General features: G+C 42.0%; 1 protein-coding gene across 5 annotated transcripts in view; it reads left to right on the top strand.

Annotated features, from left to right (window-relative positions):
• The window catches only part of LOC109865233 (myocardin), a 164,706-nt gene that overhangs the window by 5,705 nt on the left and 135,045 nt on the right, over positions 1-23,956 (top strand). For all 5 annotated transcript variants that reach the window (XM_031799710.1, XM_031799713.1, XM_031799712.1 and 2 more), the window contains exon 2: positions 5,671-6,039. The gene's annotated coding sequence lies outside the window, so the exon portion shown is untranslated. The remainder of the gene's footprint in view (positions 1-5,670; positions 6,040-23,956) is intronic.

The following is a 23,956-nucleotide window of genomic DNA, read 5'->3' as shown; positions in this document are numbered from 1 at the left end:
ACAACAAAATATGGAGAAAGTTTAGGGGTGTGAACTTTCTGAAGGCACTATATGCCTCATCATAAAATAAAAAGTTATATATAAAGAGAGAATGTGTTTTAATGGATTTACAAGGCAATGTTTCTTAAAATTACAGAAGGGAAATCCTTTCTCAAACTATATACAGTGCATTGGGAAAGTATTCAGACCCCTTGACTCTTTCCACATTTTGTTACGTTACAGCCTTGTTCTAAAATGGATGAAATAAAACAATTTCCTCATCAATCTAACACAGTACCCAATAATATAATATAAGCAAAACCTGGTTTTTAATTTTTATTGCAAAAAAAAAAAATACCTTTTTTTACATAAGTATTCAGACCCTTTGCTATGAGACTCGAAATTGAGCTCAAGTGCATGCTCTTTTCATTGATCATCCTTAAGATGTGTCTACAACCTGATTTGGAGTCCACCTGTGCAAAAATCAATTGATTGGACATGATTTGGAAAGGGATACACCTGTCTATATAAGGTCCCACAGTTGACAGTGCATGTCAGAGCAAAAACCAAGCCATGAGGTTGAAGGAATTGTCCGTAGAGCTCCGAGACAGGATTGTGTCGAGGCACAGATCTGGGGAAGGGCACCAAAAAATGTCTGCAGCATTGAAGGTATTGAAGGGTCTGAATACTTATGCAAATGTAATATTTCAGTTTTATAGTTTTAATGCATTTGCTAAAATTTCAAAAAAACTGTTTTTGTTTTGTCATTATGGGGTATTGTGTGTAGATTGATGAGGGGAAAAACAAACAATTAATCCATTTTAGAATAAGGCTGTAAATGTGGAAAAAGTCCAGGGGTCTGAATACTTTCCAAATGCACTGTATGTGTTGATATTATTTGGCAGGGGTCTTAAATTTTTTTTATTTCCATCTGCATTTCTACACATTTTGCTATGTGGCAAAGAGAAAGATCTCCAGTTTTACAGCTAATCTCATGCTGTTGTACACATTTTGCCATGAGAATTCTAAATATTTGAAGCTAACTAAAGCAAAAAAAAATGGTGTGTTGACTGATAGTCACTAGATTTAGAGCTGTCTTGTTTTCTAAATGAACAAATGAAGTCACTGGCAAGTGGTGGTCCTGTCTATCTCTAGTGACAGCTGGTAACAGCCGAGCTGTAGTGGAGAGGTGTGTGTGTGTGTGTGTGTGTGTGTCTTCTCCTGGGGTTTGTCTTTGATTTCATACAAATTCCTCTCAACTGAAGTAACAATATCATTGCGCTTCATGTGTTTCTCTCTCAAATCCAGCAGAGCCCAGAGAGAGGCTCGATTTAGGCTGAATATCACTGGGAGAGGTAAGCCATTAGGGCCTGGAGTCATTTCTATATTGGATATACTTGGGAGCGGGACATGGCTTTTGTTAACTTCAATGTTCCCTATCTGTGGCCCAGATGAAAGCAGCTTTGGATGGAGGAGAAGTCACATCGCAGACGTTTTATTTGCAGACAGATCATTTAAATGAAGTGAATGCCGTTTCAGTCTTTGAGGCTTAGGCTGAGTGCTTCACTAATGTTTCATAGGGCTCTTTCTCTGTCGTCACACAGCGTCTCTAGATCATCATATTGGATACATAGCTGGATATATATATATAATATTAAACAAGAATGACTCAGACTGCTACTGTCAATTTTATTAAAACATGCAGGAGGTCTCTGTTGGTGGAGGAGGAGCTAAGATGTGAAAAATGTACACCGTAGTGTCTTTTCACAGCAGTGTGACTGACACGCAAGGTTATACACACAATGACTGCTATGAGTATCACCACACCTCACATGTTCACCCTACATCCCATTTTATGTTCTAATTTGTCAATAGGCCTAACTTTCCTGGCAGATAAGTTCCATGTATCCATTTAAGTTAGTCAATGCCCTGCCATTCTGTCCAAAAGTTGCTATTCTCCTGTTTAAGGCCTGTTCCCACTCTGGTTTCCATGGCATCCAGCTCCTTTTAACGTCCTCCTTTTAACGTCCTCTTGGCTTCTGTCAGAGACACTCTGATAACTGTCTCTGGTTGGCTTCTGTCAGAGACACTCTGATAACTGTCTCTGGCTGGCTTCTGTCAGAGACACTCTGATAACTGTCTCTGGCTGGCGTCTGTCAGAGACACTCTGATAACTGTCTCTGGCTGGCGTCTGTCAGAGACACTAACTGTCTCTCGCTGGCTTCTGTCAGAGACACTGATAACTGTCTCTGGCTGGCGTCTGTCAGAGACACTAACTGTCTCTCGCTGGCGTCTGTCAGAGACACTCTGATAACTGTCTCTCGCTGGCGTCTGTCAGAGACACTAACTGTCTCTCGCTGGCGTCTGTCAGAGACACTGATCCATTTAGCACTGGCTAGCAAATAGGCTGTAGGTCTATCTTGGGAAGCTTAAAAGTAATATCCGACCATCCATATGAAAATAGTAATAATGTTTAAATATATACATATATTGTCGACTATTTTAGTTCAACTTCATTGTCTTTTTTACGTGTGTGCCATGAACTAATGTTTACACTACAGGAAATGGGAGGGGGGTGGGCCACGCCCCCATCCACATCGATGGGGCGACAGTGGATCGGGTCGAGAGCTTCAACTTCCTCGGTGTCCAAATCACTAAGGACTTCAAATGGTCCACACACACACGTGTACAGTCGTAAAGAAGGCACAACAGCACCTCTTCCCCATCAGGAAGTTGGAAAAGTTTGTCATGGGCCCTCAAATCCTCAAAGTTCTACAGCTGTACCGTTGAGAGCATCTTGACTGTCTGCATCACTGCTTGGTATGGCAGAAGCACCGCCCTCGACTGCATGGCACTACAGAGGGGGGTGAGAATAGCCCAGTACATCACTAGGACCGAGCTCCCTGACATTCAGGACCTATATCAGGCAGTGTGAAAGGAAGGCCCAGAAAATCGTTAAAGACTCCAGCCACCCAAGCCATAGGCTGTTCTCTCTGCTTCCACATGGCAAGCAGTACCGGTGCATCAAAGTCTGACACCAACAGGCTCCTGAACAGATTGTATCTCCATGCTATAAAACTGCGAAATAGCTAACTTAATAGCTAACAAAATGTCAACACAGACTGAGTTGACCCTTGTATTTGATTTATTTTCAGTACAGGCTCGACACACATGGACACCACTCAAATACAATCATCATTTACGCTGCTGCTACTATGTGTATCATATATCCTGATGCCTAGTCATCTTAACCCTATACAGATCTACCTCTATCACTCCAGTATCCATGAACATTGTAAATATGGTATTGGAACTGAGCCTGTATATTGCTTACTTCTCCTGTTCTTCTTATTTCTTATCTTTATTTCTTGTGTATTTTTGTTCAACCTTATGTTATTCTTTGTATTATACTGAACAAAAATATAAAGGCAACATGCAACAATTTCAAAGATTGTACTGAGTTAGTGTCACGCCTTGGTCTTAGTGTTTTGTGTTTTCGTTATATATTTGGTCAGGCCAGGGTGTGACAGGGGTTTATGTTGTTGTAATTCGTATTGGGGTTTGTAGTATTTGAGATCGCGGCTGATTAGGGGTGTTGTATAGGCTTGGCTGCCTGAGGCGGTTCTCAATCAGTCAGGTGATTCTCGTTGCCTCTGATTGGGAACCGTATTTAGGTAGCCTGAGTTTCACTTTGTATTTCGTGGGTGATTGTTCCTGTCTCTGTGTTGTCACCAGATAGGCTGTATTAGGTTTCACGTTCCGTTTTGTTGTTTTTGTATTTATTAAGTTATTTCATGTATCGTCACGTTTTCTTCATTAAAGAACATGAGTAACCACCACGCTGCATTTCGGTCCGACTCTCTTTCAACAAACGAAGAACGCCGTTACATACAGTTCATAATAAGGAAATTGGTCAATTTAAATAAATAAATTAGGCCCTAATCTATGAATTTCACATGACTGGGAATACAGATATGCATCTGTTGGTCACAGTTTATGGTAGAGAAATTAACATTACATTCTATGGCACACCTCTGGTGGTCATTCCTGGAGTCAGCATGCCAATTGCATGCTCCTTCAAAACCTGAGATATTTGTGGCATTGTGTTGTGTGACACAACTGCACATTTTAGAGTGGCCTTTATTGTCCACCCAGCACAAGGTGTACCTGTGTAATGATCATGCTGTTTAATCAGCTTCTTGATATGCCACACCTGTCAGGGGGATGGATTATCCTGGCAAAGGAGAAATGCTGACTAACAGTGACGAAAAACAAATGTGTGCTCAACATTTGAAAGAAATAAGCTTTTTGTGCATATGGAACGTTTCTGAGATTTTATTTCAGCTTATGAAACATGGGACCAACACTTGACATGTTGCATTTATATTTTTGTTCAGTAATACATTGATATTTATTACTGCATTGTTGGGTTTAGTTCTTGCAAGAAAGGCATTTCACTGTACTTGTGCATGTGACATTAAAACTTAAAGTAGGAAACTAACACTACATACTTAACAGCGCATACTAGCAAAGTTGTGTAATGTGCGTGTCGATTAGATCCTTACATGTATTTTCACATCCAATTGTGATTTTAAAGTTAAGGAGATTTGAATTACCGATTATATTTTTCTGAGATCATATTTGTGACTCCGTTGGTTGAATACTATGAGAATACTATGCGTATTCTTAAACACTATGAGAACTTAAATACTATGAGTATGCAGAAGCAGACTCAAATGTAAAGCATCTGTTTTTGACCACGCGTCTGTGCTTAGTTTTTAATCTGTATCGTGTGAGGTACTGTCAATTTCATTCAATACCTCACGCGCACATCCTGAACCTGCACAGAATGTGTGTGTGCAGGTCCAGGATGTGCAGGTCCAGGATGGGCGTGTGCAGGTCCAGGATGTCCAGGATGGGCGTGTGCAGGTCCAGGATGTGCAGGTCCAGGATGGGCGTGTGCAGGTCCAGGATGTGCAGGTCCAGGATGTGCGTGTTCAGGTCCAGGATGTGCAGGTCCAGGATGGTCGTGTGCAGGTCCAGGAGGTGCAGGTCCAGGAGGTGCAGGTCCAGGATTTGCAGGTCCAGGATATGCGTGTGCAGGTCCAGGATGTGCAGGTCCAGGATATGCGTGTGCAGGTCCAGGATGTGCATGTCCAGGATAGGCGTGTGCACATCCTGGACCTGCACATCCTGGACCTACACACGCCCATCCTGGACCTGCACATCCTGGACCTGAACCTCCTGGACCTGCACACGCATATCCTGGACCTGCACATCCTGGACCTGAACCTCCTGAACCTGCACACGCACATCCTGGACCTGCACACGCAAATCCTGAATCTGCAGTAGATGCATGATATTATCCTTCTCTACAACATCTCGCTCATTTTAAAGTGAACTTCAGTGTGTTGTGACCTGAAGAACTACGAGTACTGTTGACAGAGTGTAGTTGTAGTGTTTTTATTAGCATGAGTATACCCTTCCCCAGACTACTAAGTAAATGACTTATTCATTGTGTTCACTTAGCCTATGTTATACACGTTCACAGTAGCAGGATGGTTCTGTGGCCATAGAAAACAGCTAAATTGCATTACTGAGTGTAGATGAAGACAGGAACCGCCAGAATTGCACCAATCACTGTCGGTTTCAAACACATTCACATATTTACCCCCTCCTTCTCCTCATCAGCAGCCACCTCTGAGTTCAACTGAACCAAAGAGTTGAAAACGAGACTGCCATCGCTCCAAGTCCAGAACTGACCTCACTGGGGTGCTCGGGTAGAGGAAGACATCCCAATGATCGGAGCCCCAGCAGCCCAAGAGCCTTCGCTAAAGCAGAGAGACCAGAAGACCACAGCCTGAACCAACCCTTGTCTTTCAAACCTAATTCAACTTGAAATATCTTTAAAAAATAATAGACCGTATTCATCTGAGAGGGAGGGGAGAAACAAGCATCAGACTCTGGTCTGACTGGAAGACACCCATACACAGTCAGCCTGCCCCTACTGTCCTCGGATGGAGACCCTCGCTGGATCCAGACTCAGCTGCCACATTACAGGTATGTCTTAATGATGTTTTTAGGGTTGCGATCGGTTTATTTCCAGTCATAATATACACTAAAGTAGATCGTTGAGGGTTTTGTCTTTCATAATTCTCTAGGTGAGATCGGCAAAGTTATTTGGTGTGTAATTAACACTTTTCATATAAAAATTATTAATATTACAATATTTATAGCAGAAGCTTAGTACCTAATATGGACATAAACTTTAATTGAAAATGTGGCATTTTGATAAGGGGGATGAAACATTTTAAAATAAGCTTCAAAAGCCCACGAAGTAGAGACATAGGCTCCTGCCAGGTTCAGCAACACCTTTACAAACATGTTAATATGTTTATTCTTCTACTTTGAGCAAAATGGTTTAAAGTTGTCATTATGGAATGTTGCTGCTAAATTTGGTTAATATTTTTTTTTTGTGACAAGGTTTTAAAGTGGTTTGAGTTGATGAGAACCAAATTTGTCTTCCATTACTCCCCATACCGAATGCTTAGGGTATTTAAACTCAACATAAACATCTTAACGATAGATGTAGAATTTTGGGTATGATGGCGCTGACAGTGGGCTGCTTCGCTTCTAGTAAACAAGCATTTTGCTACACCTGCAATAACATCTGCTAAACATATCTATGTGACAAAGAATTTGATTTGATTTATTTTGCCATTCATGTCAATGTTGTCACGTTTCACCAAAGCTGTTTGACCCCAGTGTTCAGCATCAGTAAACATCGTCCACAAAGCTGATAAGATCTCTGGAGTAAACCTGACAAAATAACTGTGGACAGAAATACAGCTTTATTGGGCTTATCGAGATCTAGCCACTGATCATCAAGACCTATAAAAAGGCACAACAGGGAGAGTGGCCATAAAACCAGGTCGAGCGAACCATCTTGACCATAATGCTGGTTCTATATTACATACACACACACACTACATCCCAGTAATTACAAACAGATGCTAGGATGCTGCCTCACTGTGTGGTGATTCTTATCACAGGGCTAACACTATGCTAGAAATATGGGCACGAACAGCTTAGAAGATACCTTGACGAATTGAGGCTGTTCTGAGAGCAGAAGCGGTTGCAACTCAATATTAGGAAGGTGTTCCTTCCTGTACTCAGTGTATGAAGATTGAGATTCTTAATATTTGTGTGATTACGAACCGTCAGTTAATCCATTTTTAAAACATTTTTTTATCGCTTTTGAGGCCTCATCGTAAAAGTGCATTCTGTTATCCACTAATGGCTGTGGTTGTTCTCTTTGCTTCTTTATTGGACAATAAACTCAGGCTTCATATCTCTTTTCAAATCCTCAGAGATTTGTGTAAAGTACATGCTACGTTACACTTGTGAACAAATTATGTCAGCAACAAGATACCATTAAGCTGTCAAATGTTTATAGAACCTCTTAAGAATTCATCTTTAAAATAGTTTTTTCTCTCTTTGATCGAACAACGTTTCCTTTTATAAAAACAAATGTTTACCCTTTCTAATGCCATAGAACTAAACAGGCCATTTGAACTGGGTTGTAAGTGACTAAAAGCATATTTGGCGTTATGATTAAATGGTTCTTGTCTATACATTGGTAATGATGTAAGATTGAGTAGAGAGATGTGGTATCTACAGATGAAAATCTGTTTTGTTGCTAACTCCGGCACTTTGGCGTTGATTCATGATAAATGTTATTCTTTCACTCTGATACAGTTGTGTTCGAAAATAATTGGCTGTGGAATGTATCCAGTGGTGTAATACTTTAATGTACTACTTTAGTCAGGTTTTTTTCTCTCTCTACTTTAGTAGTTCTTATTTTTGACATTTACTCATGAGAACATCCCTGGTCATCTCTACTACCTCAGATCTGGTCGACTCACTAAACACAAATAATGCTTCATTTGTAAATAATGTTGGGAGTGTGCCCCTGGCTATCCGTAAATAAATACAATTTCTGGTTTGCTTAATATAAGGAATGTAAAATGGTTTATACTTTTGATACTAAAAGTAAAGAGTCACCCAACCTGACAATAGGGGAGTCCTTGTCCTGTTGCACATACTCCTGGGGCTCTAAACTGGATAGATTGTAGGACAGAGATCATCAACTTGATTCGATCCACAGGCCACCAGTTGGGGAACCCAAATTTCCTGGATTATTCAAACTAAGAGCTTGATTGACCGTGTCCTGACTAGTATAGGGGAGTCATTGTCTAATAGGAAGAATACAATAGTTTTGTTTTCTACTGTATTGTTTTTGTGGAACTCTGAGTGATGTTCTATCCATTCCATAGGTCATTTCATGTTTTCATGTGTATCTGAGTGATGTTCTATCGATTCCCTGGGTCATTTCATGTTTTCATGTGTATCTGAGTGATGTTATATCCATTCCATAGGTCATTTCATGTTTTCATGTGTATCTGAGTGATGTTATATCGATTCCCTGGGTCATTTCATGTTTTCATGTGTATCTGAGTTATTGGCGTTCAAGCAGGCAGAGATCCGGCCGGTATGACGTAGCACTGTGATAAAGTCTCTCTCACTACACTGGAAGTTAATAGGAATATGACTTTTGGCCCGTGAAAACATCTATCATACATTTCAGATTCCAGTACTAGCCGATGTCATAAGGTTGGTTGTCTTCTCTCCAATGAGCCATTGATCATATTTTTGCGATATTCCGACCTTGAGAAATGTGTAATTTAACAGAGGGTCTAGCACATTTTTCCTGTTTGTCTGCCTCTGTAGTCCAGGGTGCATTGCATGGTACCGTTGTGAATGTCAGACTCCACTCTGTGAGGCACATCAATCTGTCAGGTTGAACATGGTGAGATTATAGACTCCTAAATTGATAGTGCAGTTAACTAGCTACTTTACATGCATTTACTTGTTTACATACATTTAGCCAGCCAGCTCATGGAGAGAGCATTGCGGGTTTTGTAGTTGACTTAAGCTGCAACAGATTTCCACATACATTTTTCACATGTTGCTAACAACCGTATTATAACGACAAAATTAAACATTTAGTCACAAAAATATTGTTCTCAGATCTTAGTGTTATGTAACACTGTAAATAAAGGATTGAGTGGTTTTGGGTGGATTTTGACTTATAAGTAATTACAGTGCCTTGCGAAAGTATTCGGCCCCCTTGAACTTTGCGACCTTTTGCCACATTTCAGGCTTCAAACATAAAGATATAAAACTGTATTTTTTTGTGAAGAATCAACAACAAGTGGGACACAATCATGAAGTGGAACGACATTTATTGGATATTTCAAACTTTTTTAACAAATCAAAAACTGAAAAATTGGGCGTGCAAAATTATTCAGCCCCTTTACTTTCAGTGCAGCAAACTCTCTCCAGAAGTTCAGTGAGGATCTCTGAATGATCCAATGTTGACCTAAATGACTAATGCTGATAAATACAATCCACCTGTGTGTAATCAAGTCTCCGTATAAATGCACCTGCACTGTGATAGTCTCAGAGGTCCGTTAAAAGCGCAGAGAGCATCATGAAGAACAAGGAACACACCAGGCAGGTCCGAGATACTGTTGTGAAGAAGTTTAAAGCCGGATTTGGATACAAAAAGATTTCCCAAGCTTTAAACATCCCAAGGAGCACTGTGCAAGCGATAATATTGACATGGAAGGAGTATCAGACCACTGCAAATCTACCAGGACCTGGCCGTCCCTCTAAACTTTCAGCTCATACAAGGAGAAGACTGATCAGAGATGCAGCCAAGAGGCCCATGATCACTCTGGATGAACTGCAGAGATCTACAGCTGAGGTGGGAGACTCTGTCCATAGGACAACAATCAGTCGTATATTGCACAAATCTGGCCTTTATGGAAGAGTGGCAAGAAGAAAGCCATTTCTTAAAGATATCCATAAAACGTGTTGTTTAAAGTTTGCCACAAGCCACCTGGGAGACACACCAAACATGTGGAAGAAGGTGCTCTGGTCAGATGAAACCAAAATTGAACTTTTTGGCAATAATGCAAAACGTTATGTTTGGCGTAAAAGCAACACAGCACATCACCCTGAACACACCATCCCCACTGTCAAACATGGTGGTGGCAGCATCATGGTTTGGGCCTGCTTTTCTTCAGCAGGGACAGGGAAGATGGTTAAAATTGATGGGAAGATGGATGGAGCCAAATACAGGACCATTCTGGAAGAAAACCTGATGGAGTGTGCAAAAGACCTGAGACTGGGACGGAGATTTGTCTTCCAACAAGACAATGATCCAAAACATAAAGCAAAATCTACAATGGAATGGTTCAAAAATAAACATATCCAGGTGTTAGAATGGCCAAGTCAAAGTCCAGACCTGAATCCAATCGAGAATCTGTGGAAAGAACTGAAAACTGCTGTTCACAAATGCTCTCCATCCAACCTCACTGAGCTCGAGCCGTTTTGCAAGGAGGAATGGGAAACAATTTCAGTCTCTCGATGTGCAAAACTGATAGAGACATACCCCAAGCGACCTACAGCTGTAATCGCAGCAAAAGGTGGCGCTACAAAGTATTAACTTAAGGGGGCTGAATAATTTTGCACGCCCAATTTTTCAGTTTTTAAATTGTTAAAAAAGTTTGAAATATCCAATAAATGTCGTTCCACTTCATGATTGTGTCCCACTTGTAATTGTTTCTTCACAAAATAATACAGTTTTATATCTTTATGTTTGAAGCCTGAAATGTGGCAAAAGGTCGCAAAGTTCAAGGGGGCCGAATACTTTCGCAAGGCACTGTATATTATAGCAATTACATTTACTTTTGATATTTAAGCACAGTGTATTTAAAACCATACTTTTAAACTTTTGCTGAGGTTGTATTTATATTGGGTGACTTTCACTTTAACTTTAGTCATTTTCTATTAAGGTACCTTTACTTTTACTGAAGTATGACAATTGTGTAATTTTCCACCACTGAATGTACCTTAACATCTGGTCAAATTAAGTAGACAACATCACCACTGTCAGATGTAAATATTTAGTTGAAAGAATGCTTCAAAAACAACACTACTTAGTGTTTATAGTGGAAATATAATCCTGAATTTACATGACGATGCACACCGTCCTCACAACTTAACATTCTAGACACTTCCAAACTCTTTTTGTTGTTGTTGTTGTATGTTTGTTGTAATGAACCACTACAGCATTGGCATATGTTAGAATCTAACTGATAACTTTGTTTAAAAAAAAATCTCCACCTTGTCTGAGTGATTGGACTAGTGTTGTATTGCAAAATTCTCCGTCTGTAAGAACGCAGTGAGCTCACACATCACCCAGATGTTTTCAGTCAATATTTGTTGACACGAAGAACCATTAGATTACTAATCACATTTGCATAAACATTTCAACATTTTCTTATTTACCTTGCATGTTTTCTAAATGAGTTTTCGTACCGAGTTTACATACGGTGGCCCTGAAGTACAAACATGTGTAGAACTTAAGTACTACGGGGCCTACCAGCCACACACAGAAAACATCAACAGCTTCCCGCCCTAAACAGCCTGCATTCCCCACCAATGAACTACTCTCAACAGAAGTAAACAAATGTCTATATGAGCTGTGGTGTGAGGGGCTCATCTGTTTGTTGGACAGCCCAGCCCCGAGTAAACAAACAATACAACTGGCTTAGTTAATGTGGGGTTCCCCATGTTTTCTTCCTTCCAGCGTTGAAATCCCTTACGGTTTACATGGAGAAAATACTCATGTCTTGGCTATTTACTTTGCTGTTATTGTGTAGTTACTTGACAGAGATCAATAAGGGCTTGCTTGACAAAGCTTGGCAGTTTTATGTCAACACAGTACCAGTCAAACATTCCAGGGTTTTTCTATATGTGTACTATTTTCTACATTGTAGAATAATGGTGAAGACATAAACTATGAAATAACAGATGTGGAATCATGTACTAACCCCCCAAAAATGGATAAAATATATTTTAGATTCTTCAAAGTAGCCAACCTTTGCCTTGATTACAGCTTTGCACACTCTTGGCATTCTCTCAACCAGCTTCCAACCGCTGTGTCTCGCAAAGACTTTCAACCGGTCTAATGTTCATTGCTCGTGTTTCTTGGCCCAAGCAAGTATCTTATTGGTGTCCTTTAGTAGTGGTTTCTTTGCAACAATTCGACTACGAAGGCCTGATTGACACAGACTCCTCTGAACAGTTGATGTTGAGATGTGTCTGTTACTTGAACTCTGAGAAGCATTTATTTGGGCCACAATCTGATGTGCAGTTAACTCTAATGAACTTATCATCTGCAGCAGAGGCAACTTTGGGTCTTCCTTTTCCTGTGGCGGTCCTCATGAAAACCAGTTTCATCATACCGCTTGATGGTTTTTGTGACTGCAATTGAAACTTTCAGTTCTTGAAATTTTCCAGATTGATGACCTCCATGTCTTAAAGTAATGATTGACTGTAATTTCTCTTTGCTTATTGGAGCTGTTCTTGCCATAATATGGACTTGGTCTTTAACCAAATAGGGCTATCTTCTGTATACCACCCCTACCTTGTCACAATACAACTGATTGGCTCAAACGCATTAAGAAGGAAATCAATTCCACAAATGTAACTTTTAACAAGGCACATCTGTTATTTTAAATGCATTCCAGGTGACTACCTCATGAAGCTGGTTGAGATAAGATAATGCCAGGAGTGTGCCAAGCTGTCAAGGCAAAGGGTGACTACTTTGAAGAATCTCAAATATAACACATTTTTTGTATTTTGTTTTGAATAGATATGTACTGTTAGACTTAGACTTTGAGACCTACAAAGTCACATGTCATAGTCATCTGTTGTCTGCAATACCAGCTGTTTGTAGTGCTTAGCGGGAGATATCCTATGTCTACTCTGTATTACATGAGCCGTTATGACATCTTATCATTGTTAGATGAGAGAGGGAGGGGAGGGAAAGTGGGGAGAGAAAGTAGAGGAGGGAGAGAGCGATGGAAGCTTAGAAAGGGGGGAGTGAGACACGGTCCAGGTCCTTGTATGCCTGCTGTCTGGGCTCCACCTCTGTGTTGTCAGCCAGGATAGGTGAATATGCTCCATCTGCTCAGAGAGAGAGAGATGGATTGGTCATATGGTCACACAGAGGAGGAGTCTCACCATGGAAACAATGTAATAACAAACTATCATAGAAAGCAACTGTTATTCTCTATAATATTTGGTTGTATATTTGTCATTTTTATGAGTGAAAATGCAACAATTGTTAATTTATCCCCTAATAGAAATGAGGTAAAACTGATTTAAGTTTCCATGCATTAGAGTCCCCGGGCCACTAGGAGCGCCACCTCTGGATGAGCGTTTTCCTGTTTGCTTATGGCAGAATACAGCTCATCATTTAGTGCCAGGCTCGGTCTGTGGTGCTATGTAGACAGCTACGAAAAATACAGATGAAAACTCTAGGTAGATAGTGTGGTCTCTAGCTCATCATGAGATACTTTACCTGAGGCGAGCAAAACCCTGACACTTCCTTAGATATCGTGCACCAGATATTGTTTACAAATATGAATAATCCCCACCCCGTGTCTTACCAGAGGCTGCTGTTCTGTCCTGCCGATAGAATGTATAACCTTTCTAGGGCAGGCGTTCCGCTAGCGGAACCCCTCGACAACATTCCGCTGAAAAGGCAGCATGCGAAATTCAAAAATATTTTTAGAAATATGTAACTTTCACACATTAACAAGTCCAATACAGCAAATGAAAGATAAACTTCTTGTTAATGTACCCATTGTGTCCAATTTAAAAAAATGCTTTACGGTGAAAGCACAACATGATTATGTTAGGTCACCGCCAAGTCAAAAAAATATACAGCCATTTTTCCAGCCAAAGATAAGAGTCACAAAAAGCAGAAATATAGATGAAATTAATCACTAACCTTTGATGATCTTCATCAGATAACCCTCATAGGACATCAGGTTACACAATACATGTATGTTTTGTTCGATTATGTGCATATTTATATCCAGAGATCTCAGTTTACATTGGCGCATTACGTGCAGTAATATTTTGATTCTAAAACATCTGGTGATTTTGTAGAAATACTCACAATAAACATTGATAAAAGATGCAAGTGTTATTCACAGAATTAAAGATAAACGTATCCTCTATGCAACCGCTGTGTCAGATAAAAAAAAACTTTACGGATAAAAAAAAAACTTTACGGAAAAAGAATAATCTGAGAACGCCGCTCAGAACCCAAAGAAATAGCCGCCATTTTGGTGTCAACAGAAGCTACAAAAAAACAATATAAATATTCACTTACCTTTTTGAATATCTTCATCAGAAGGCAGTTCCAGGAATCCTAGTTCGACAATAAATGACTGATTTGTTCCATAAAGCCCACCATTTAGCCACTTGTTGTTAGCTTGTTCAGCCCAGGATTCAATCCTCAAAAAGCACGAGCAATTCCTCCAGACAAAAGCTGAAAAAGTTCCGTTACAGGTCGTAGAAACAAGTCAAATGATGTATGCAATCCATATTTAGGATGTTTTAAACATTAATAAGGTTCCAACCGGAGAATTTCATTGTCTGAAGAAACCCATTGGAACGCAAGAACACGATCTCGTGACCGCGCGCAATGAGACCGAGTCTTTCTGCAAGACCACCCACTCAAAGAGCTATTATGAGCCCCGCCTTTATAGTAGAATCATACAACCAGAATCTAAAAACGGTGACATCTTGTGGAAGCACTAGGAAGTGCATAAACATCCATATCTAAGCTGGACTTCAAATGGCACTGTTTTCTAAATTGAGTTCTCACTTCCTGTTTGGATTTCTTCTCAGGTTTTTGTCTGCCATATGAGTTCTGTTATACACACAGACATAATTCGAACAGTTTTAGAAACTTCAGAGTGTTTTCTATCCACCAGTAATAATAATATGCATATATTCCCATCTGGGAAAGAGTAGGAGGCAGTTTACTCTGGGCACGCCTTTCATCCAAAAGTGAAAATGCTGCCCCCTAGCCCCAACAGGCTTTAATAAGTGCATCGAGGACATCGTCCCCACAGTGACTGTACGTACATACCCCAACCTGAAGCCATGGATTACAAGCAACATTCACACTGAGCTAAAGGGTAGAGCTGCTGCTTTCAAGGACTGGGACTCTAACCCAGAAGCTTATAATAAATCCTTCTATGCCCTCCAAAGAACCATCAAACACGCAAAGCATCAATATAGGACTAAAATCAAATTGTACTACACCAGCTCCAACACTCGTCGGATGTGGTAGGGCTTGCAAACTATTACAGACTACAAAGGGAAGCACAGCTGAGAGCTGCTCCGTGACACAAGCCTAACAGACGAGCTAAATAACTTCGCTATGAGGCAAGTTAAACTGAAACATGCATGAGAGCATCAGCTGTTCGTGACGATTGTGTGATCATGCTTTCCGCAGCCGATGTGAGTAAGACCTTTTTAAACAGGTCAACATTCACAAGGCCGCTAGGCCTGATGGATTACCAGGACGTGTGTACTCCGAGCATGCGCTGACCAACTGGCAAGTGTCTTCACTGACATTTTCAACCTCTCCCTGTCTGAGTCTGTAATACCAACATGTTTCAAGCAGACCATCATAGTCCCTGTGCCCAAGACACTAAGGTAACTTGCCTAAATGACTACCAAAATGATGCAGTCTCTTGCACTCCACACAATGAGAATGCTTTTCATTGACTACAGCTCAGCGTTCAACACCATAGTGCCCTCCAAGCTCATCACTAAGCTAAGGACATTGGGACTAAACACCTCCCTCTGCAACTGGATCCTGGACTTCCTGACAGGCCACCCCCAGGTGGTAAGGGTAGATAACAACACGTCTGCCACGCTGATCCTCAACACTGGGGCCCCTTAGGGGTGTGTACTTAGTCCCCTCCTGTACTCCCTGTTCAGTCATGACTGCACGTCCAGGCACGACTCCAACACCATCATTAATTTTGCTGATGACAACAGTGATAGGCCTGATCACCGACAATGATGAGACAGCCTATAGGGAGGAGGTCAGAGACCTGACCATGTGGTGCAAGGACAACAACCTCTCCCTCAATGTGATCGATACAAAGGAGATGATTGTGGACTACAGGAAAAGGAGGACAGAGCACGCCCCCATTCTCATCGACGGGGCTGTAGTGGAGCAGGTTGAGAGCTTCAAGTTCCTTGGCGTCCACATCACCAACAAACTATAATTTTCCAAACACACCAAGACAGTTGTGAAGAGGGCACGAGAACCTGTTTCCCCCACAGGAGACTGAAAATATTTGTCATGGGTCCTCAGATCCTCAAAAGGTTTTACACCATTGAGAGCATCCTGCATCACTGCCTGGTATGGCAACTGCTTGGCCTCTGACCGCAAGCCACTGTACAGAAACCCAGCCTAAAACCCCAAACAGCAAGCAATGCAGATGTAGAAGCATGGTGGCTTGGAAAAACTCCCTATAAAGACCGGAACCTAGGAAGAAACCTAGAGAAACCAGGCTATGAGGGTTGGCCAGTCCTCTTCTGGCTGTGCCGGGTGAAGATTATATCATAACATGGCCAAGATGTTCAGACGTTCATAGATGACCAGCAGGGTCAAATAATAATAATCACAGTGGTTGTAGAGTGTGCAACAGGTCAGCTCCTCAGGAGTAAATGTCAGTTGGCTTTTCATAGCCCATCATTGAGTTTGAGACAGCAGGTGCGGTAGAGAGCGAGTCCAAAACAGCAGGTCTGGGACAAGGTAGCACTTCCGGCGAACAGTTCAGGGTTCCATAGCCACAGGCAGAACAGTTGAAACTGGAGCAGCAATATGACCAGGTGGACTGGGGACAGCAAGGAGTCGTCAGGCCAGGTAGTCCTGAGGCATGGTCCTAGGGCTTAGGTCCTAAGAGAGAAAGAGAGAGATATTACTTAAATTCACACAGGACACCGGATGAGACAGGAGAAATACTCCATATATAACAGACTGACCCTAGCCCCCCGACACATGAACTATTGCAGCATAAATACTGGAGGCTGAGACGAGGCTACCCTGAGACGAAGCTGAGTATAGCCCACGAAGATCTCCCCCACTGCACAAACCCGAGGGTGGTGCCAACCCGGACAGGAAGATCACGTCAATGACTCAACCCACACACCCCTCCTAGGGACGGCATGGAAGAGCACCAGTAAGCCAGTAACTCAGCCCCCGTAATAGGGTTAGAGGCAGAGAATCCCAGTGGAGAGAGGGGAACCGGCCAGGCACAGACAGCAAGGGAGGTTCGTCACTCCAGTGCCTTTTCGTTCACCTTCACACCTCTGCGCCAGACTACATTCAATCATAGGACCTACTGAAGGGAAGAGTCTTCAATTAAGACTGCGTCTCTCACATGAATAGGCAGACCATTCCATTAAAATTGAGCTCTATAGGAGGAAGCTCTGCCTCCAGCTGTTTGCTTGGACAGTAAGGACATTAAGGAGGCCTGCGTCTTGTGACCGTAGCGTACATGTAGGTATGTACGGCAGGACCAAATCTAAAAGATAGGTAGGAGCAGGCCCATATAATGCTGTGTAGATTAGCAGTAAAACCGTGAAATCATCCCTAGACTTAACAGGAAGCCAGTGTACAGAGGTCAGCACTGGAGTAATATGATCAAATATTTTGGTTCTTGTCAAGATTCTAGCAGCCGTGTTTAATACTAACTGAAGTTTTATTTAGTGATTTATCCAGGTAGCCAGGAAGTAGAGCATTGCAGTGGTCTAATCTAGAAGTGACAGAAGCATGGATACATTTTTCTGCATAATTTTTGGACAGAAAGTTTCTGAATTTTGCAATGTTACGAAGATGTAAAAAAGGGTCCGGAGTAATGCTGAGGTCCTTCAGTTTTATTTGTGATGACTGTACAACCGTCAAGATTACTTGTCAGTTGATTTCTCAGAAGACCATCCACAGAGACAAACTGATATCTTTCCGACAGATCTAAACCAGGCCAGAACTTGTCTGTGTAGACCAATCTGGGTTTCCAATCTCTCCAAAAGAATGTTGTGACCGATGGTATCAAAGCAGCACTAAGGTCTAGGAGCACGAGGACAGATGCAGAACCTTGGTCTGACGCCATTAAAGGGTAATTTACCACCATCACGAGTGCCGTCTCAGTACTATGATGAGGTCTAAAACCATACTGAAGTGTTTCGTATACATTGTTTGTCTTTAGGAAGGCAGCGCAACAGGTTTTTCTCACATTTTTGAGATCGATGATAGATTCAATATTTTTAAAAATCTTCTATTTTGAATGTATTTTTTATATATATTTATTTTCTGGGTCAAGGTTGGTCTTTTTCAATACAGGCTTTATTACTGTCACTTTTAGTGAGTTTGGTACCCATCCGGTGGATAGGGAGCCGTTTATTATATTCATCATAGGAGGGCCAAGCACAGGAAGCAGCTGAGTTGGAATAGGGTCCAGTATGCAGCTTGAAGGTTTAGAGGCCAAGACGGTTTTCATCAATGTGTCAAGAGATATCGGATTAAAAAACTTGAGTGTCTTCCTAGGTCCTCGCAGAGTTGTGCAGACTCAGGACAACTGAGCTTTGGAGAAATACGCAGCTTTGAAGAGGAGTCTGTAATATGCTTTCTAATGATCATGATTTTTTCATCAAAGAAGTTCATGAATTTATCACTTCTGAAGTGAAAGCCATCCTCTCTTGGGGAATGCTGCTTTTTAGTTAGCTTTGTGACAGTATCAAAAGTACATTTTGGATTGTTCTTATTCTCCTCAATTAAGTTGGAAAAATAGAATGATCGAGCAGCAGTGAGGGCTCTTTGAAACTGCACGGTACTGTCTTTCCAAGCTAGTTGGAAGACTTCCAGTTTGGTGTGGCGAAATTTCCGTTCCAATTTTCTGGATTCTTGCTTCAGGGTTCAGGGTATTTTCTGTATACCAGGGAGCTAGTTTCTTATGACAAATGTGTTTAGGGGTACAACTGCATCTAGGGTATTACACAAGGGTGATTTTAGTTCCTTATGTAGGTGGTTAACCGATGTTTGTACTCTGACGTCCTTGGGTAGGTGGAGGGAGTCTGGAAGGGCATCTAGAAATGTTTGGGGTTGTCCAATAATTTTTAGTACATCTTTTGATGATCCTTGGTTGGGATCTGAGCAGATTATTTATTGCAATTGCAATCGTAATAAAATGGTGGTCCGATAGTCCAGGAGAAAAAACATTAAGATCCACAATATTTATTACACAGGAAAAAACTAGGTCCAGAGTATGACTGTGACAGTGAGTAGGTCCTGAGACATGTTGAACAAAACCCACTGAGTCAATGATGGCTCCGAAAGCCTTTTATAGTGGGTCTGTGGACTTTTCAATGTGAATATTAAAGTCACCAAAATTTAGAATATTATCTGCCACGACTACAAGGTCCGATGGGAACTCTGTGAGGAATGCTGTATACGGCCCAGGAGGCCTGTAAAAAGTGATTGAGTAGGCTACGTAGATTTCATGACTAGAAGCTCAAAAGACGAAAATGCAGTCTTTTGTTTGTATATTGAAATATAGTATCATAAATGTCTGCAACACCTCCACCTTTGCGGGAACGCTAAGTCACTGGTGTAACCAGGAGGGTAGGCCTCATTTATCACAGTAAATTCATCAGGCTTAAGCCATGTTTCTGTCAGGCCAATCACATCAAGATTATGATCAGTGATTAGTTCACTGACTTTAACTGCCTTGGAAGTGAAGGATCTAACATTTAAGTAGCCCTATTTTGAGATGTGAGATTTCGCAATCTCTTTCCATAATGACAGGAATGGAGGAGGTCTTTATTTATCTTTTTATTATCAAATCAAATTTATTTATATAGCCCTTCGTACATCAGCTGATATCTCAAAGTGCTTTACAGAAACCCAGCCTAAAACCCCAAACAGCAAGCAATGCAGGTGTAGAAAACGGTTGCCAAAACCTAGGAAGAAACCTAGAGAGGAAGCAGGCTATGTGGGGTGGCCAGTCCTCTTCTGGCTGTGCCGGGTGGAGATTAAAACAGAACATGGCCAAGATGTTCAAATGTTCATAAATGACCAGCATGTTCGAATAATAAGAAGGCAGAACAGTTGGAACTGGAGCAGCAGCACGGCCAGGTGGACTGGGGACAGCAAGGAGTCATGTCAGGTAGTCCTGGGGCATGGTCCTAGGGCTCAGGTCCTCCGAGAGAAAGAAAGAGAGAAGGAGAGAATTATAGGACGCACACTTAGATTCACACAGGAGAAGTACTCCAGATATTACAAACTGACCCTAGCCCCCCGACACATAAACTATTCCAGTGAGATTGCTAAGGCAAAAACCGCCATGTTTAGTTTTGCCCATGTTGGCCCAACCTAGATCGAGTCACAGACACGGTCTCAATGGGGATAGCTGAGCTGACTACACTGACTATGCTAGTAGCAGACTCCACTAAGCTGGCAGGGTGATCTCATTGTGGAGCTAGAGGAGTTCGAGCCCTGTCTATGTTCATAGATAAGATGAGAGCAGAGCTAATGGTGGGAGACTTCGGTGTCTCAGACTCTGTAACGGGTGGAGGAGAGACCAGAGAAGACTGACTCGTTGCTTAATGGGGAGAACCGGTTGAAAGTTTCTGTCGGCTGAATGAGCAACACCGGTTGAGCATTCCTACAGCAATTCCTTCCAGAAGCCATGAGAAAATGATCCAGCTGTGATGACTGTGCGAGGAGATTGACACTACTCTCTGTACTTATTGGTGGCACAGGTGCTGTTTCATCCTTTCCTACACTTAAATTACCCTTGCCTAACGATTGCATCTGAAGCTGGGCTTGTAACACGGCTATCCTTGCCATAAGGCGATCGTTTTCCTGTATATTATGAGAAGCTTCGGCTGATGGAGGTCTTGTAGAACCATGTCCAGATAAATCGTCCGGAGTGAAAAAGTTTAATGAAGAAAGTTGAGCGAGGCAAAAAATATAAAACGGTAATTAAAAAGAAAAAAACCCATAAAGTTAGCAGGTAGCAAAGAAACGTTAGCAACAAACCGCACAGCAGTATGTAAACAAGTCTACAAGTTGTGACCGGAAATTACGATAACTTATTGGAAGGTACAATAAGACTCCTGAACAGCTAATCAAATGGCTTCCCAGAACATCTCTTAAAAATACCTTTTTTATATGCTCAACTGTCACCACCTTTTAAACAACCATCACACCCGAGTCATCTTTGTCTCAGATCAGATCTCATATTCAGACCGACTCAAAGGGTTCAGGCTAAACAAATGTTGTGGAACAAAGAGATTTAATTGTCTTCCCTCCCCCTACTTCGCTCCACCTGAGTCATCTCACCCCTGTAGGGGCCTTTAGTACTTTAGTTCCCCATTCCATCGCCAACCACTCGGATTAATGGCTGTTTTGGCAACAAATGAGATCATGGCTAATTTGGCTGTGCTGATGTTTCCTGCTGAATGCTACCTGGTTCCATTGTGGCTGGTGTCGTGGCTGGCTGCTTCCAGCTCAGGCTGGTAATTGAGCAGCTGTTTAGTGACACTGGTCGTGAACCGTGCAGAGGTTAGGACGTTAGAGGAGAAGCCTCAACCTGTCATTGGACAGAAGAAGAAGAATGTGGATTTTCTGCATTTTGAATGTTTAAGTGTATAATGCTATGGTTTGATGCACCATTTACCCTGAGATTGCTTTAATTAAGATGTTAGCCAAGTTGTGTTTTGGGTGGCAGTGTTGGCTGAGTAGAAGGCTAGGCAGACCCAGGGGCTGTAAAGACCTGTTCTAGACTTGGCACAGAGTTATTAGTTCCCTCAGCTGTTTCAGGATCAATAGAACCTAGAATAGAACAAGTTAGAATCTGGTTGCTCCGTTATAATCTGAGAGTTCCATTAGCATCAAATGTCTGGTGTGTTTACTGTAATCGTGTGTAATAGAGGAGGTCTTAGCGGTGCCCTGGCAGTGCTCCTTGGTGGGTAACCAAAGCCTCACCCTGGCTGACCAAAACACTCGCAAAGATCAAACAAGCAGCCTGTAAAAGACTAAAGGAAAGCTGTCATGAATGGGTACTAGGATGGATGAGGGGACATGGATAATGTTATGGATATTGGGCCATTTGAAGGAGCACTTGAGATGGACAATGGGATGCCACCTTTTCAGTAACTAGTACCCTAGACCCACTCCAATTCGCATACCGCCAGATCTACAGATGACTCAATCTCAATCGCACTCCACACTGCCCTTTCCCACCTGGACAAAAGGAACACCTATGTGAGAATGCTGTTAATTGACTACAGCTCAGCATTCAATACCATAGTGCCCACGAAGCTCATCCCTAAGCTAAGGACCCTGGGACTAAACACCTCCCTCTGCAACTGGATCCTGGAATTCCTGATGGGCCGCCCCCAGGTGGTAAGGGTAGACAACACCACGTCTGTCATGCTGATCCTCAACAGTGGGGTCCCTCAGGGGTGTGTACTTAGTCCTCTCCTGTGCTCCCTGTTCACTGTGTGCCCAACACGACTCCAACACCATCATTAAATTTGCTAACGACACAACAGTGGTAGGCTTGATCACTGACAACGATGAGACAGCCTATAGGGAGGAGGTCAGAGACCTGGCAGTGTGGTGCCAGGACAACAGCCTCTCTCTCAATGTGAGCAAGACAAAAGAGCTGATCTTGGACTACAGGAAAAGGTGGGCCGAACAGGTTTGCTAACGACACAACTGTTTTTTATAAAAAATAAAATATATATATTTTTTTACTAGGCAAGTCAGTTAAGAACTAATTCTTATTTTCAATGACGGCCTAGGAACAGTGGGTTAACTGCCTGTTCAGGGGCAGAACGACAGATTTGTACCTTGTCAGCTCGGGGATTCAAACTTGCAACCTTTCGGTTACTAGTCCAACGCTCTAACCACTAGGCTACCCTGCCGCCCCGTATTGACACCCCTGGTATTGCAACTGCCCATTAACATCGACAGGGCTGTAGTGGAGCGGTGTCCACATCACCAACAAACTATCATGGTCCAAAACACACCAAGACAGTCGAGAAGAGGGCACTACAACACCTTTTCCCCCCTCAGGAGACTGAAAAGTTGGCATTGGTCCCCAGATCCTCAAAAAGTTCTACAGCTGCACCATCGAGAGCATCCTGACCGGTTGCATCACCCCCTGGTATTGCAACTGCTCGGCATCTGACCGTAAGGTGCTACAGAGGGTAGTGGGTAAGGCCCAGTTTCCTACCATCCAGGACCTACAGTGGCAAGAAAAAGTATGTGAACCCTTTGGAATTATCTGGATTTCTGCATAAATTGGTCATAACATTAGATCTGATCATCTACATCACAACAACAGACAAACACAGTGTGCTTAAACTAATAACTCACAAATTATTGTATTTTTCTTGTCTATATTGAATACATAATTTAAACATTCACAGTGTAAGGTTAGAAAAAGTATGTGAACCCCTAGGCTAATGACTCCTCCAAAAGCTATTTGGAGTCAGGAGTCCGCTAACCTGGAGTACAATCATTGAGATTGGAGATGGTTACAGTTGGTTACAGCTGCCCTGCCCTATAAAAAAAACACTCACAAAATTTGAGTTCACAAGAAGTATTTCCCCACGTGAACCAATATCGCAGAAGACCCAAGATTAAGAATTGTTGACTTGCATAAAGCTGGAAAGGATTACAAAGTATCTCTAAAAGCCTTTGATGTTCATCAATCCACGGGTAGACAAATTGTCTATAAATGTGTTCTGTTCTGCACAGTTGATACTCTCCCTAGGAGTGGCCGTCCTGCAAAGATGACTGCAAGATCACATGTCAGAATGCTCAATGAAGAAGATTCCTAGAGTGTCAGCTAAAGACATTAAAGAAATCTCTGGAACATGCTAACATTTCTGTTGACGAGTCTACAATACGTAAAACACTAAACAAGAATGGTGTTCATGGGAGGACACCACG

The sequence above is a fragment of the Oncorhynchus kisutch genome, linkage group LG20 (assembly GCF_002021735.2).
Source record: "Oncorhynchus kisutch isolate 150728-3 linkage group LG20, Okis_V2, whole genome shotgun sequence".
NCBI lineage: Eukaryota > Metazoa > Chordata > Actinopteri > Salmoniformes > Salmonidae > Oncorhynchus > Oncorhynchus kisutch.
The sequence above is the reverse complement of the archived record's forward strand: the minus strand, read 5'-3'. Positions and strand labels throughout refer to the sequence as shown.